The 13,592-nt window shown below is 43.3% G+C and overlaps 1 long non-coding RNA gene across 1 annotated transcript; it reads left to right on the top strand.

The window, feature by feature from the left end:
- The first annotated feature begins 9,629 nt into the window (after positions 1-9,629).
- Positions 9,630-12,304, top strand: LOC140594725 (uncharacterized). The gene is made up of 2 exons (XR_011995931.1): positions 9,630-9,775; positions 10,799-12,304. It is a non-coding gene; the product is annotated as an uncharacterized lncRNA (long non-coding RNA).
- Positions 12,305-13,592: the final 1,288 nt, after the last annotated feature.

Here is a 13,592-nt window from a genome sequence, read left to right as displayed (position 1 = left end):
CTAGAATACAATGGAGAGCAGGCTGAAAATGATCCCCTCAACAGTGAAGGAAGGATTCTATAGCATCCTTCCATGGAGCTCAGGTGCTGCCTCTGCACGTACCCTGCACCTGCCACCTTAACCATCCCCTGAATTCCAAGTTCGTCCATGAAATGGAGCTGATGATAACCCCAACCTCAGGTGGTGACCCCACATGGTACTTCCATGGTGACCACCAAGAAAGGCATAGAATTGTTGAAGCAGTACAATGTACACCCGAAACCAGTGTAGTGTTGTATGTTGATTACACTTCAACCAAAAAGGCTTTCGTTGAGTAATAATCCCCACATCACAGAGCCACTATGAGGTTTGAGAGAGGGAGCATCTGTACAGGCATGGGTCAGCACAGGGCTCCGTGCCCTCGTGCCGTCGTCCCCTCTGCGTGTTCACACGCACAGCATGTTCTCAGCCCAGCTGGCCCTGGAGCACTGGGTCGGGACACGTTTAGGCCTTCAAGTTTGAGCGCACCGCGGCCGTTGGCCTACCCTCGCTGTTCAGAAGTTGCAGTGGAGCTAGTCAAATACACAGTGGAGCTCAAATACACTTCTGCTTTCTTTGTGTGGGTTTTTAGAGTTTTTTTTTTTTTTTTTTTTTTTTTGAGGGAGGGACGATCCTTGTTTGGTTTTGGGCAGTAAGAATATCTCACATGAGATCTCCGTCTTAACAAATTTTTAAGTATACAGTACAGTATTGTTAACTACAGGCAAACACACCGATGTCTAGAATTTAATCATCTTGCGTAATTGAAACTCTATACCCATTGAATAGCGGCCCCCCGTTTCCCCTCCCCCTAATCCCTAGCAACCACCATTCTGCTCTCTGCTTCTCTGTATTCTGAATATTTTTGGTACCTCATAGGAGCAGAATCCTGCAGTGTTTGTCCTGTATGACTGGCTTATTTACATAATGCCCTCAAGGCTCATCCACATTGTCATATTTGGCAGGGTTTCTTTCTTTTTTGAGGTTCAATAAACCATTTGGGGGCATATAGTACATTTTCTTTATCTGCTCATCTGTTAATGGACATGTGAGCTGTTGCCACCCTGGCTGTTGTGACTAATGTTGCTGTGAGCATGGGAGTGCAAATACCATCTCAAGATCCTGATTTCACCTCTTTTAGATACATGTGTAGACGTGGGACTGCTGGATTATATGATATATCTATATTGAATTTTTTTAGGAACCTCCATATTGTTTTCCACAGTGGCTGCACCATTTTCCATTTGCCCCAGCAGTAGGCCAGAGTTCCCATTTCTCCATATTCTCTCTAACACTTGTTACCTTTTGTGTCTTACTGATAGTACATTCCTAACAAGTATGATGTGGTATCTCACTGTGGCTTTCATTTGCGTTTAGGGAAATGACTAATTATGTTGAGCATCTTGTCATGTACCTGTTGACCATTTGAATGTCTTCTGTGGAGAAATGTCTATTCAAGTCCTTGGCCTATTTTTTTTTTAAGATTTTATTTATTCATGAGAGGCATGGAGAGAGAAAGGCAGAGACACAGGCAGAGGGAGAAGCAGGCTCCCTGCGGGGAGCCCAGTGTGGGACTTGATCCCAGGACTCCAGGATCACACCCTGAGCCACAGGCAGATGCTCAACCACTAAGCCACCCAGGTGCCCAAGTCCTTGGCCTATTTTTAAATTGGGCTATTTGGGGGTTTTTTGCTTTGAGTTGAAGGAGTTCCTTATATTTTTTGGATATCAACCCTTTGTCAGATAAATGATTTGCAAATATTTCCTCCCATAGTGTGTCTTTTCACTCTGTCCTTGAGTGTGTAGACACTTTGTAGTTTGATATGGTCCCACTTGTCTATTTTTGCTTTTGTTGTCTGTGTTTTTGATGTCATCCCCAGGAAATCACTGCCAAGACCAATGCCATGAAGCTTTTCTCCTGTGTGTTCTTCTAGAAGTGTTATAGTTCTGGGTCTGAACATTTAGGTATTTAATCTATTCACTTTTGCTATTAACGGGGGGAGGGAGGGAGGCGAGGAGTGGCTTATTTTCCAGCAAGGCATTCCAGCCTTGTGTTGCAGTTTTTTTTAACACTAGAAAGGGCTATATAATGGTACATGCTGGGCAGCCCCAGTGGCGCAGTGGTTTAGCACTACCTGCAGCCCAGGGCGTGATCTGGAGACCCTGGATCGAGTCCCACGTCAGGCTCTCTGCATGGAGCCTGCTTCTCCCTCTACTTGTGTCTCTGTCTCTCTCTCTCTGCATCTCGATGAATAAATAAATAATAAAATCTTAAAAAAAAATGGTACATGCTATGAATTACTTTCCCAAAGGTCACCAGGGTACCCTCACTTCCTAGCCCACAGCCTCTTACTCAACCCTAATCCATCTTGAACTTCTTTGGGATGTTAAATCCAGTTCAATTATTTTTTTTAAGATTTTTATTTATTTATTCATGAGAGACACACACAGAGAGAGAGAGAGGCAGAGGGAGAAGCAGGCTCCATGCAGGAAGCCTGATGTGGGACTTGATCCTAGGTCTCCAAGATCATGCCCTGGGCCGAAGGCAGGCGGTAAACCGCTGAGCCACCCAGCGATCCCCAATCCACTTCAATTCTTAACTCACCTTCTTTTTAGCTTCCATGAAACTGAAATCTAATGGGTTTTGTCCTACGTAGGTCCACTTGTTCATTCCTCCTTCCACTGAGATACTGTGTTCCAAGAATCTGGGTTTTTGTTCCCTTTCCTCCTCCTCAACCATTTTTTCTAGTCTATATCAGCTAAAAGATTTGTGTGTGCCAAACTCCCTTAACCCCTTCCAAGCTCCAGTCTTCACATTACTTATGGTCTTCTCAGGGCCAGTAATCACCCCAGACATGCTGGAAAAGATAAACTGAAGCACATTAGCTTTTGGAAGAGCTTGTTGGCACAAATATCAATTTTAATTGAGCAGTGCTGACCCAAAAGTGGTTAGGAGTGCTCACCTGATAGGAGCTGGGGCAAGGTTTCACAGGGAAGTCACTGAAGCAAAGCAAGACAATTATGTGATTGGTTATACTTAAGCAGTCACCTTACTTAGAAAGCCTAGTTGGCTGCTTGTGATGGGTTCTAAAGTTTCACTTGCCTGGATTTGAGTTCTTTGGCTCTGGCCTAAGTTTTGGTTTGCTTATGGAGGCTATTATGGTTTTAGCACCACCCCAATTTAATGGCCTCCTTGTTTGAATACTTTAACAATACCCTCTGTGTTCCCAAATTCTGTTAATGGCACCACGGGGTCACCTAAGGCAGAAACCTCAGTAATCCTCAATAACTCATTCTTCCTCACTGCCTGTAGTCAATCATTGGCAGACCATGTCATTCCCTACCAATGGCAGGCTATGTTTTCCAGGCATGGATGCGACTTCTATGATGCATGCCCTTCTAGACTCCCATCAAGAGATGGGTTTTGTCATCTCCTTGAACTTAGATAGACCTGCATTCCTGCCTGGACCAGTAGAGTACAGAAGAAGTAGTGATATTTGTCTTTAGAGATGAAATCACAAATACCATCTCACTGTTTTTGGAATGCTCATTCTTGGAACCAACCACCATGCTATCAGGAAGCCCAGGCTTTCCCTGTGGAGAGGCTCACTTGGAAAGGAACCAATGCCTCCAGCCCTCAGCCCTGGCTAAGCTCTTAGCCAACATCCAGAAACAACTTACCAACCATGTGAGTAAGCCATCTTGGAAAGAGGACCCTCCAGCTCCTGGTTGATCTTCCTCAGATGATGCTGTATGAAACAGAGACAAGCCCTGGCCAAATTGCAGATGTGAATTTGTGAAAAATACATGATTGTAGTTTTAAGCTACTAAGCTTGGGGGTGGTTTGCTATGGAGTAATAGATAACTGATATAATAACTCTGAAATGTCTCTTAAATCTGTTGCCTTCTCTCCAATTCCCCAAGTCAGGCCCCCATTACCTTGCTTCAACTGAGAGACAATCTGCCTCATGAATCTGGTAGTAAAGCTCTGCTCACAATAGTAAGCACCACCGAATGCCGATTTATCTAAAATGCTAAGGTGCTTTGAATTATGTTATTTAATCCTTAACAATTCCACAAAGTAGTTTGAAGCTGAATAAGTTTAAGTAGCAAAGTCACTTGACTTAACTTCTCTCTTTTACAGTGGAGGAAGTGATGCTCAGAAAGGGCATCTATACCAAGATTCGAACCCAAGTCTTTCTAAGTCCAAGGTCACTTCTTGACCTTGCTCATGAATTTCTAGTAGCACCTGTTACTCATGTGGCACACAATGTGGTCATGACACGTGCACAATGTGCAGATTTGGTTCTGTGTGAGGCCTCAAGTCCAGGCATGTTGAATCTTTCCATTGTGCTTGTCTTATGGGGGCAGGAGGGAGAAAGTCAGGCTGTCAGCCAGTCTAGGCTCCCACTGTAGTCACTTACACTTGCCAGGACCTGGTTCCCTCAACCAAAAACAGATGATTGAACCAGCCCAGATTAGAGCTCTCTTCCTGCTCTCTGTGTAATGTGGAAACTGTCCTCTTGTACTTTTGTACTTCCTGCCTCTCTGAGAACCCCAGCGCCTGAGGTTCCCATCAGGGCTCATGTCTCTGCTTCCAAGAAGGTGAGAGAAGATGAGAGACTCAGAGATAGATGCTCTAGCAAATGTTCTCCACCTACCACTTTGTCAGAACTAGCTCTCTGTTGTGAAATAAATGCTTTTCTGCAGTTCTAGAAGGAACACCTTCTTCTGTTATCTCTGAAATGCTGTTCCCAGTGGCTTCATGAGGCCAAGCTCTGGAGTGTCCCTAGTTAGCACTGAGAGGAGCAAAGAAAGTTGCCTGAGAACCTGACTGACACACTTGCTTCCCAATTATGTTGCATGCTATTTGGACATTAGAGCAACAGACCATTAAAGCACGGTTTGCCAAAGCCAAGTTCAATCACCGTGGAGGCTAATCACCTCTGCCCACTTAACCTTAACCTCTTCCAGTTCTGTGGCTTTGAGTTGTAGTATTTGAAAGGGAAGGTTCTGAGGAGTTTGTGTTTTTTTTAAGATTTTACTTATTTATTCATGAGAGACACAGAGAGTGAGGCAGAGACACAGGCAGAGGGAGAAGCAGGCTCCATGCAGGGAGCTGGACGTGGGACTCGATCCCGGGTCTCCAGGATCACGCTAAAGGCGGCGCTAAACCCCTGAGCCACCCGGGCTGCCCGGGAGTTTGTTTTTAAATGGTATTTACACACCTTTCTTCTTGACTTGTGGACATTTTACAGAAATTGATTGAAAACCTGAGATGATTTAAATATGAAAGAGCAAGAGTCCTCACCAGGACTTTTTTTTGTTCAAAAAGTTAACCAATGGCAAAATAGGTTTATCCCTGGAATCTTCTTCTGAGTTTTGTCCAGAATTCTACCCCTTTGAATTTATTGAAATGTGGTTTCTCTTTTAGTTCCTGGTTCCTTTTATTGTTTTTATCTTGGCGCTAATCTCTGTTTACCCAGGTTCTGACATTTCTACCCCAGAATTAATTACCCCAGATGGTCTGCTCTCCTGTGTTTTCCAAGCAAACAAAGTGGGCAGGAAATATGAGTTTCCTGAGCAAATTGGCCTTCCGTTTTAGTATGAGACTTTGCCTTTTAGAAGCTTGCTTATTTTATGTCTACCTTTTCTATTAATAACTGATTAAAGATTTTTTCATTTGGATCTAATTAGATCTTACCTTTTCCCATTTAAAATTTAGTCCTAATATTTTGCCTTTTTCTTCCCTGAGTCTCCTTCATAGAATCCACTGCTCTATTGAATTTGAACTGTGACAGCCTCTCTGTTGACTAGCTCCTTGCTCGGAATAGCTTCTCCACACCTGAAACTTTGGCCTCAGATTTCTTCTCACTTTTAGGCACTTCCCTTGACATGACAGTGTGCGTGAGCTCTCGTGAGCCTTGCCTCTTGGAGTTTCACACAGATGGGTCACTCCTGACCTTGGTGAGTCATTCAATGACCAGAAGTTGCTTCTCTCCTCCACCTCAGCACCAAGTGTGCTGTTCTTTGAAGGATATCACCTCTTTCTGCCTTTCTGCAAGGCAGCAATCCGGAAATGGCTGCCTTAAATGTAGGGACCACTAAGGTCTTCCCTCCACATGTTACCCAGATCACCAATGTTAACCCAGTCCCGAAACACTGCCCCTCTGCCTAAACTAGAGTTAGGCCAGGCTGGACACGGTAGCTTCCTCTCCAGTTGCAGACACTTTCTGTATCAGGAAAAATCTCCCCAAAATCTGTCGTCAGGCTGGACTTTTCCTCTTCTCTCTCTCCTCACACCCCCACTTCCATCCATCCATTCAGTGTCTATAGACACCAACTGTGTGCCAGTCATGCTGGTCTTTGGACACCACCAGGGAAGTGACGGTGGTAGCATGCTAAGTGCTGACTCAGGACACGGCAAAGACTTCCCAGTCTATAAAGGGGAGTGAAAAAAATAAAAATAAAAATAAAAATAAAAATAAAGGGGAGTGAAGGTTCAGTGATGGCCCCACATGAAGGCTGCTCAAGCTGAGTGTTGAAAGATTGTTTGCAGTTCATCTGTGAACATCCTCCATTCTGCCTACTTTGTACCAGAGGACTGCTCTCGGGGGAAATAAGCTTGGCGGGATGGTCACCAGAAAACCCTAGCCGACACCACCTTAACCCAGTGATTAAATTAACATCCCCAGCATTTGTACAACACAGCACTTCTGTGACGTTTCTACCCACAGTGCATTACCTGAATCTAATTATAAAGAAATGAGAGGGGATCCCTGGGTGGCGCAGCGGTTTAGCGCCTGCCTTTGGCCCAGGGCGCGATCCTGGAGATCCGGGATCGAATCCCATGTCGGGCTTCCCTGCATGGAGCCTGCTTCTCCCTCTGCCTGTGTCTCTGCCTCTCTCTCTCTCTCTGTGACTATCATAAATAAATAAAGATTTAAAAATAAATAAATAAATAAATAAATGAGAGAAAAGCCCAGATTGAGGCCCATCCTGCAAAACAGCTGGCCTGTGCTTTTCAAAAAGATCGAAGGTGTGGAAGACAAAGACTGAAGGAAATAAAAGAAAGACTAAGGACCTGTCCCAGGTAAAGGAGGCCAACAAGACATGACAACTGGATACAGTGCATGGTCCGGGACTTTTCTTTTGTTGTAATGGACATCGCTGGGACAATTGGCAAAATCCGAGTATTACCTGCAGGTTACAGCATTGTTTTATCAATGTTAATTTCCTGACCTTGATAATTGTACTGTGGTTATGTAGGAGTTCCTAGGAAATACACAGAGGAGTCTCTGAGGGGAAAGGGGTATCGTGTTTAATTTATTCTCAAATGGTAGTAGAGAAAGTCTGTGTGTGTGTGTGTGTGTGTAGAGATAGAGGCCAGGGGAGATAAAGCAAAGCAAATGTAACCATGTTAACATTTGGGGAAATCTGGGTGAAGAGTATAAAAGAATTCTTTATACCGTTCTTGCAACTAGTATTCTATAAGTCTGCAATGTCTAAAACAATTTTTTTAGGAGTGCATGGGGTGGTTCAGTCTGTTAAGCATCCGACTCTTGGTCGTGACCTCAGAGTCATGGCATCAAGCCCCATGTCCCGCTCCTCATTCAGCAAAGGAGTCTGCTTGAGATTTTCTCCCGCGGCCCCTTTGCCACATGATCTCCCTCTGTCTCTCTAAAATAAATAAATATTTTTTTAAATGTTTTTTAAACAATTGGTGGGTCCTGGGTGCCTGGGAATTCCAAGGATTTAGTAGAATACAGTGTCTGACAAATCCCTAGTCAGCTACACAGAGCCAGACTTCTCACAGGTGCCTGCAGTTTCTATCTCATCAATCAGCTTCTCCCTCAAACAGTAGTCCTTCGTTAGCTGAATCCTTTCTGCAAAACAGGGGTTCTTAGCCTGTTTCTGTCGAATGATCTGTGGAGGCAGAAAATTATAAGGCTTGTGTTTTCTCCATTGTAGAAAATTAAACTCTATATTCTCTCTGTGTTGGCACTTGGTGGAGTGTTTAATTTTTGTGCGTTTGTTTAATGATAGACAATATTTGTTTTTTGTTTTTTAAATTTTTATTTATGATAGTCACAGAGAGAGAGAGAGAGAGAGAGAGAGAGAGAGAGGCAGAGACATAGGCAGAGGGAGAAGCAGGCTCCATGCACCAGGAGCCCGACGTGGGATTTGATCCCGGGTCTCCAGGATCGCGCCCTGGGCCAAAGGCAGGCGCCAAACCACTGCGCCACCCAGGGATCCCGATAGACAATATTTGAATGCAGTTTTAGACTCACAGTGAAACCAGGCACAAAGTACACACAGCCCCCAGGTACCCCAACACACAGACCCACACACACATAACCATCTCCCCGACACCAGCATCTGGTGCCAGTGTGGTATGCTTGTGACAGTCAATAAGCCAACAAGATGCATCATTATCTCCCAAAGTCCATAGTTTACATTAGGGTTCACTCTTGGTGTTATCCATCCTATGAATTTCGACAAATGTAAAATAACATGTATCCACCTGGGATCCCTGGGTTTGATCGCAGTGGTTTGGCGCCTGCCTTTGGCCCAGGGCGCGATCCTGGAGACCCGGAATTGAATCCCACGTCGGGCTCCCGGTGCATGGAACCTGCTTCTCCCTCTGCCTGTGTCTCTGCCTCTCTCTCTCTCTATGTGACTATCATAAATAAAATAAAAAAAAAGACATGTATCCACCTTTATAGTGTCACAGAATAGTTTCACTGTCCTAGAAGTCCCCTGCACTCTCCCTATTCTTCCCCCCCCCCCCTTTCCAAATGCCTGGGAACCACAGGTCATTTCACTGTTGCCATGGTTTTGCCTTTTCTAGAATGTCATATGGTTGGAACAATACAGTAGGGAGCCTTTGCAGACTGGCCCCTTTCACCTACCAATATGCATTTACGTTTCCTCCATGTCTTTTTGTGGCTTGATAGATCACTACTCTTTATCACTGACTACTATTCCATTGTATGGACAGACCACAGTTTATCCATTCATCTGTTGAAGAACATTTACGTTGCTTCCAATTTGGGAAAATTATGAATAAAGGTGCTATAATCACATGCAGCTTTTTGTATGGGTATAAATATTTGATTCTCTGGGTAAATACCTAGGAGTACAATTGCCAGATCATAAGGCAAGGGTATGTTTTGTAACAAACTGACAAACTATCTTTCAAAGGCACCATTTTGCACTCGTACCAACAATGAATGAGAGTTCCTGTCTCCACATCACTGCCAGCATTTGCTCTTGTTCTGGATTTTAGCCATGCGAATGGGTGTGCAGTGGCCTCTCCTTGCTTTGATTTGCAATCCCTTCATGTCATGTGACCTTGAGCGTCTTTTCCTATGTTTATATGCTATCTGTGTGTCACCTTTGGCAATCTGTATTCAGATTGTTTGCCTATTTTTAAATAAGATTGCTCTTTTCTCGTTGATTTTTAAGAGTTACGTGTATATTTTGGATAAGAGTCCTTTATCAATAGATTTTCTGCAAATGTTTTTTACTTAGTCTGTGGCTTCTTTTCACATTCTCTGGAGGCACTTGGTTTTTATTCACCTTATTTATATCTCCCTGTTTCACTGCAGGTTTGCCAATCCTACAGCCTGAGACTACAAGCTTAACAGCAGCCCTAGGGGTTAAAAAAAACAAAAACAAAAAAAAAACCCAACTGGATTCTCTTCATGATAAAAGTTTATTTACTCAAGTGCTATGAAAAGCAGCATACTAAGCAGTGAGTTCATTTTTTTTTAAGATTTTATTTATTTATTCATGAGAGACACAGAGAGAGGCAGAGACGCAGGCTCCCTGCAGAGAGCCCAATGCGGGACTCGATCCTGGGACCCCAGGATCACGCCCTGAGCCCAAGGCAGCCACTCAACTGCTGAGCCCCCCAAGTGCCGCCAAGTTCATTTATTTTTTTAAAATAATCTCTACATCCAACGTGAGGCTCAAAATCACAACCCTGAGACGAAGAGTCACATGCTCTACATACTGACCAGGCCAAGTGCCCCAGCAGTGAGTTAGTTTAGAAAACTATAATAACTGCAGAATATTTTTTAAGACCTTAGACTGAAGATACAAAGAATGTAAATCCTAACCTACATTGAGGAAAAAGGGCCCCAAAATCAAATGTATACATGTGTGATAAAAACTTTTTTCATTATTTTTCTGTCAAGATTATTTATAGGGGGTGCTTGGGTGGCTCAGTAAATTAAGTGACTGGCTCTTGGTTTTGGCTCAGGTCATGATCTCAAGGTTGTGAGATTGAGCCCTGCATCGGGCTCCATGTTTAGTATCGAGTCCGCTTGGGGCTCTCTCTCCCTCTCCCTCTGTTCCTCCCCCCTGCTCACTTGCTCTCTCTCTCTCTCTCTTGCTCTCTTGCTCTCACTCTCTCTCAAATAAATATATAAATCTTTTTTTAAAAAATTATTTATAAAAATTTCTTTAGCAAGGCACCTGGATGGCTCATTTGGTGAAGCACGAGACTCTTGACCTCAGTGTTGTGAGTTCAAGCTCCACCTGGGGCATAGCGATTACTGAAAAATAAAACCTTTTTTAAAAAGTTTCTTTAGTCATTCTGACGTCACACATGTATTGGTATCTCTTGTGCAATCGCAGCAGCTTCTTCAGGCCTTGCCATCAGACCTTGGTCAATTGAACCAAGGTCCAAAAATCCACTTCTGTTGGATTTGCAGTTGCCTTTCTAAAGGTAGAGCAGCTTCGGCCTCACTGTATCATTCTCTTTTCCTTTCAGCCAAAGGGATCGTGCCAATCAAGATAGTCTCAGCTATGCTGAGAGGATGAAGAACCCTAAAATCTTAAAATCCTACAATCTTGTAACAACCAAGGTAACACTCACTCACACGACCTACCTTAGTCTTCAGGCCTCCATAACAAGATTCCACAGACTGGAAGCTTAAACGACAGACATTTACTTTCTCACAGTGCTCCAGTCTAGACGTTTAAAATCAAGATGCCAGCCAGTTGGGTTTCTGGTGGGAGCTGTGTTCCTGGCCTTGCAAGCAGCTTCCATCCAGCTCTGCCCTCAGGTGCATGTGTACAGAGATGAAGCGAGAGAGCAGCTCTATGGCATCTCTTCTTTAATGACATCAATCCTATCCGATCAGGGCCCCACTTGTATGACCTCATTTAACCTTAATTACTTCCCCAAAGCTCCATCTCCAGAAGGAGCCACACTGGGGTTAGGACTTCAACCTATGAATCTGGGGGGACACAATTCAGTCCATAACACTACATATCTACCAAAGGTCAGCTAGAGGCTCAGCTTCCATGTCTCCTCATTCTAGCATCCAGGGTGACAGGTCAGCCAGCATCTTGACGATGGCCAAGGCAATGAGATCCCTAGAGGGTTTCCCGCTGGCAGTTAAAGGCTCTGGTCCAGAAGTAGAAGGGTGTGCTACAATCTGTTGGCCAGAACTAGTCGCAGGACCCCATCTGATAACAGGGGAGCTAGAAGATGTAATCTTAGCATACCCTCAGAAGGCAAAGAGCTAGAAATATTTGGTGAACAAAATTAATGACCCTCATAGGAAAGAAAATATATGGCTATTACTGAATCCAGCAGACTCTTTGGCTTAAAATCACATAAATGAGATTGATTCACAGCAACAGGATTCACAGTCACCAAAAGGTGGAAACAAGCCACCTGCCCCTCAATAGAAGAATGGATAAACATAATGAGATATACTCATACAATGGAATATTATTCAGCCTTTAAAAAAATGGAATTCTTGGGGTGCCTGAGTGGTACAGCCAGTTAAGTGTCTGACTCTTGATATCAGCTCAGGTCATGATCTAAGGGTTGTAAGATCAAGCCCCAGGTCAGGCTCTGTGCTCAGCTTGGAGTCAGCTCATACCTTTCCCTCCCCTTCTGCTCTTCCCCTACTTATTCTCTCTCCTTCCCTCTCTCTCAAATAAATAAAATCTTTTTTAAAAATGTGTATATACACACTAAATTCTACCCCTGAAACTAATAATACACTATATTGAACTAAACTTAATTTAAATTTAAAAAATTTTTAGGGCACACCAGATGGCTCCACAGTAATAGCGCCGCCTTCAGCCCAGGGTGTGGTCCTGGAGACCCGGGATCGAGTCCCACATCAGGTTCCCTGCATGGAGCCTGCTTCTCCCTCTGCCTGTGTCTCTGCCTCTGTGTGTGTGTGTGTGTGTGTGTGTGTGTGTGTGTCTCATGAATAAATAAACAAAATATTTAAAAAATAAAAATAAATAAAAATAATTTTAATGTGTATATACATAACAATAGAGCTTCAAAATGCTTAAGGCAAAAATTGACAGAACCAGAGAAGCAAATAAATCTACAATAATAAATTAATAAATAAATTTAGAGATTTTAACACCCTTCTCAAAAATTGATAGAACAAGTAGCCTCCCCCCAAAAATCAGTACAGATATAGATTTTTCTCTCCTTTTTTGATTTTTGATTTTTTTAAATTTAAATTCCACTAATTAACATATACTGTATTATTAGTTTTAGAAGTCGAGGTCAGTGATTCATCAGTCTCATATAATACCCATTGCTCATTGCATCACGTGCCCTCTTTAATCCCCATCCCCCCAGTGACCCCGTCGCCCCCCACCCCCTCCCTCCAGCAACACTCAGTTTGTTTCCTATGATTAAGCATCTCTTATGGTTTGTCTCCCTCTCCGTTTTCATCATTTTATTCTTCCCTCCCTTCCCTTGTGATCCTCTCTTTTGTTTCTTAAATTCCACACATGAGTGAGATCATATGATAATTGCCTTTCTCTGATTGACTTATTTTGCTCAGGAAAATACCCTCTTGTTCCATTCATGTCATTGCAAATGGCAAGATTTTTTTTTTTTGATGGCTGAGTGGTATTCCATTGTATGTATATCCCACATCTTCTTTATCCAGTCATCTATCAATGGACATCGTGGCTCCTTCCACAGTCCGGCTATTGTGGACATTGCTGCTATGAACACTGGAGTGCAGGTGCCCCTTCATTTCACTACATCTGTATCTTTGCACCTAGTAGTGCAATTGCTGTGTCATAGGGTAGCTCTATTTTCAACTCTTTGAGGAAACTGCGCTGTTTTCCAGAGTGGCTGCACCAGCTTGCATACCCAGAGATACAGATTCAAACAACACTGTCAGGGGCCTATGTGGCTCAGTTGGTTAAGTGTCTGCTTTCAGCTCAGGTCATGATCTCAGGGTTCTGGAACTGAGCTCTTCATTGGACTTCCTGCTCAGCAGGGGGTCTGATTCTCTCTCTGCCTTTCCCCACCACTCGTTCTCTATCTCTCCCCCAAATATATAAATAAAAATCTTAAAAAAAATAAAAAACAAACAACACCATCAACTAATTTGGCTTAATTGACTCTTAACACTGTATCCAGCAACTACAAATACACATTCTTTCTAAGTGCACATGAACATTTATCAAAATAAACCATACGCTGGGCCATAAAGCAAGTCTCAATAAATTTAAACAGATTATTATCATACAAAATATATTCTTTGACCACAACAGTATTGAATTAGAAG

The sequence above is a fragment of the Vulpes vulpes genome, chromosome 12 (assembly GCF_048418805.1).
Source record: "Vulpes vulpes isolate BD-2025 chromosome 12, VulVul3, whole genome shotgun sequence".
NCBI classification, from domain to species: domain Eukaryota; kingdom Metazoa; phylum Chordata; class Mammalia; order Carnivora; family Canidae; genus Vulpes; species Vulpes vulpes.
This window is presented reverse-complemented; position numbering and strand designations above follow the sequence as displayed.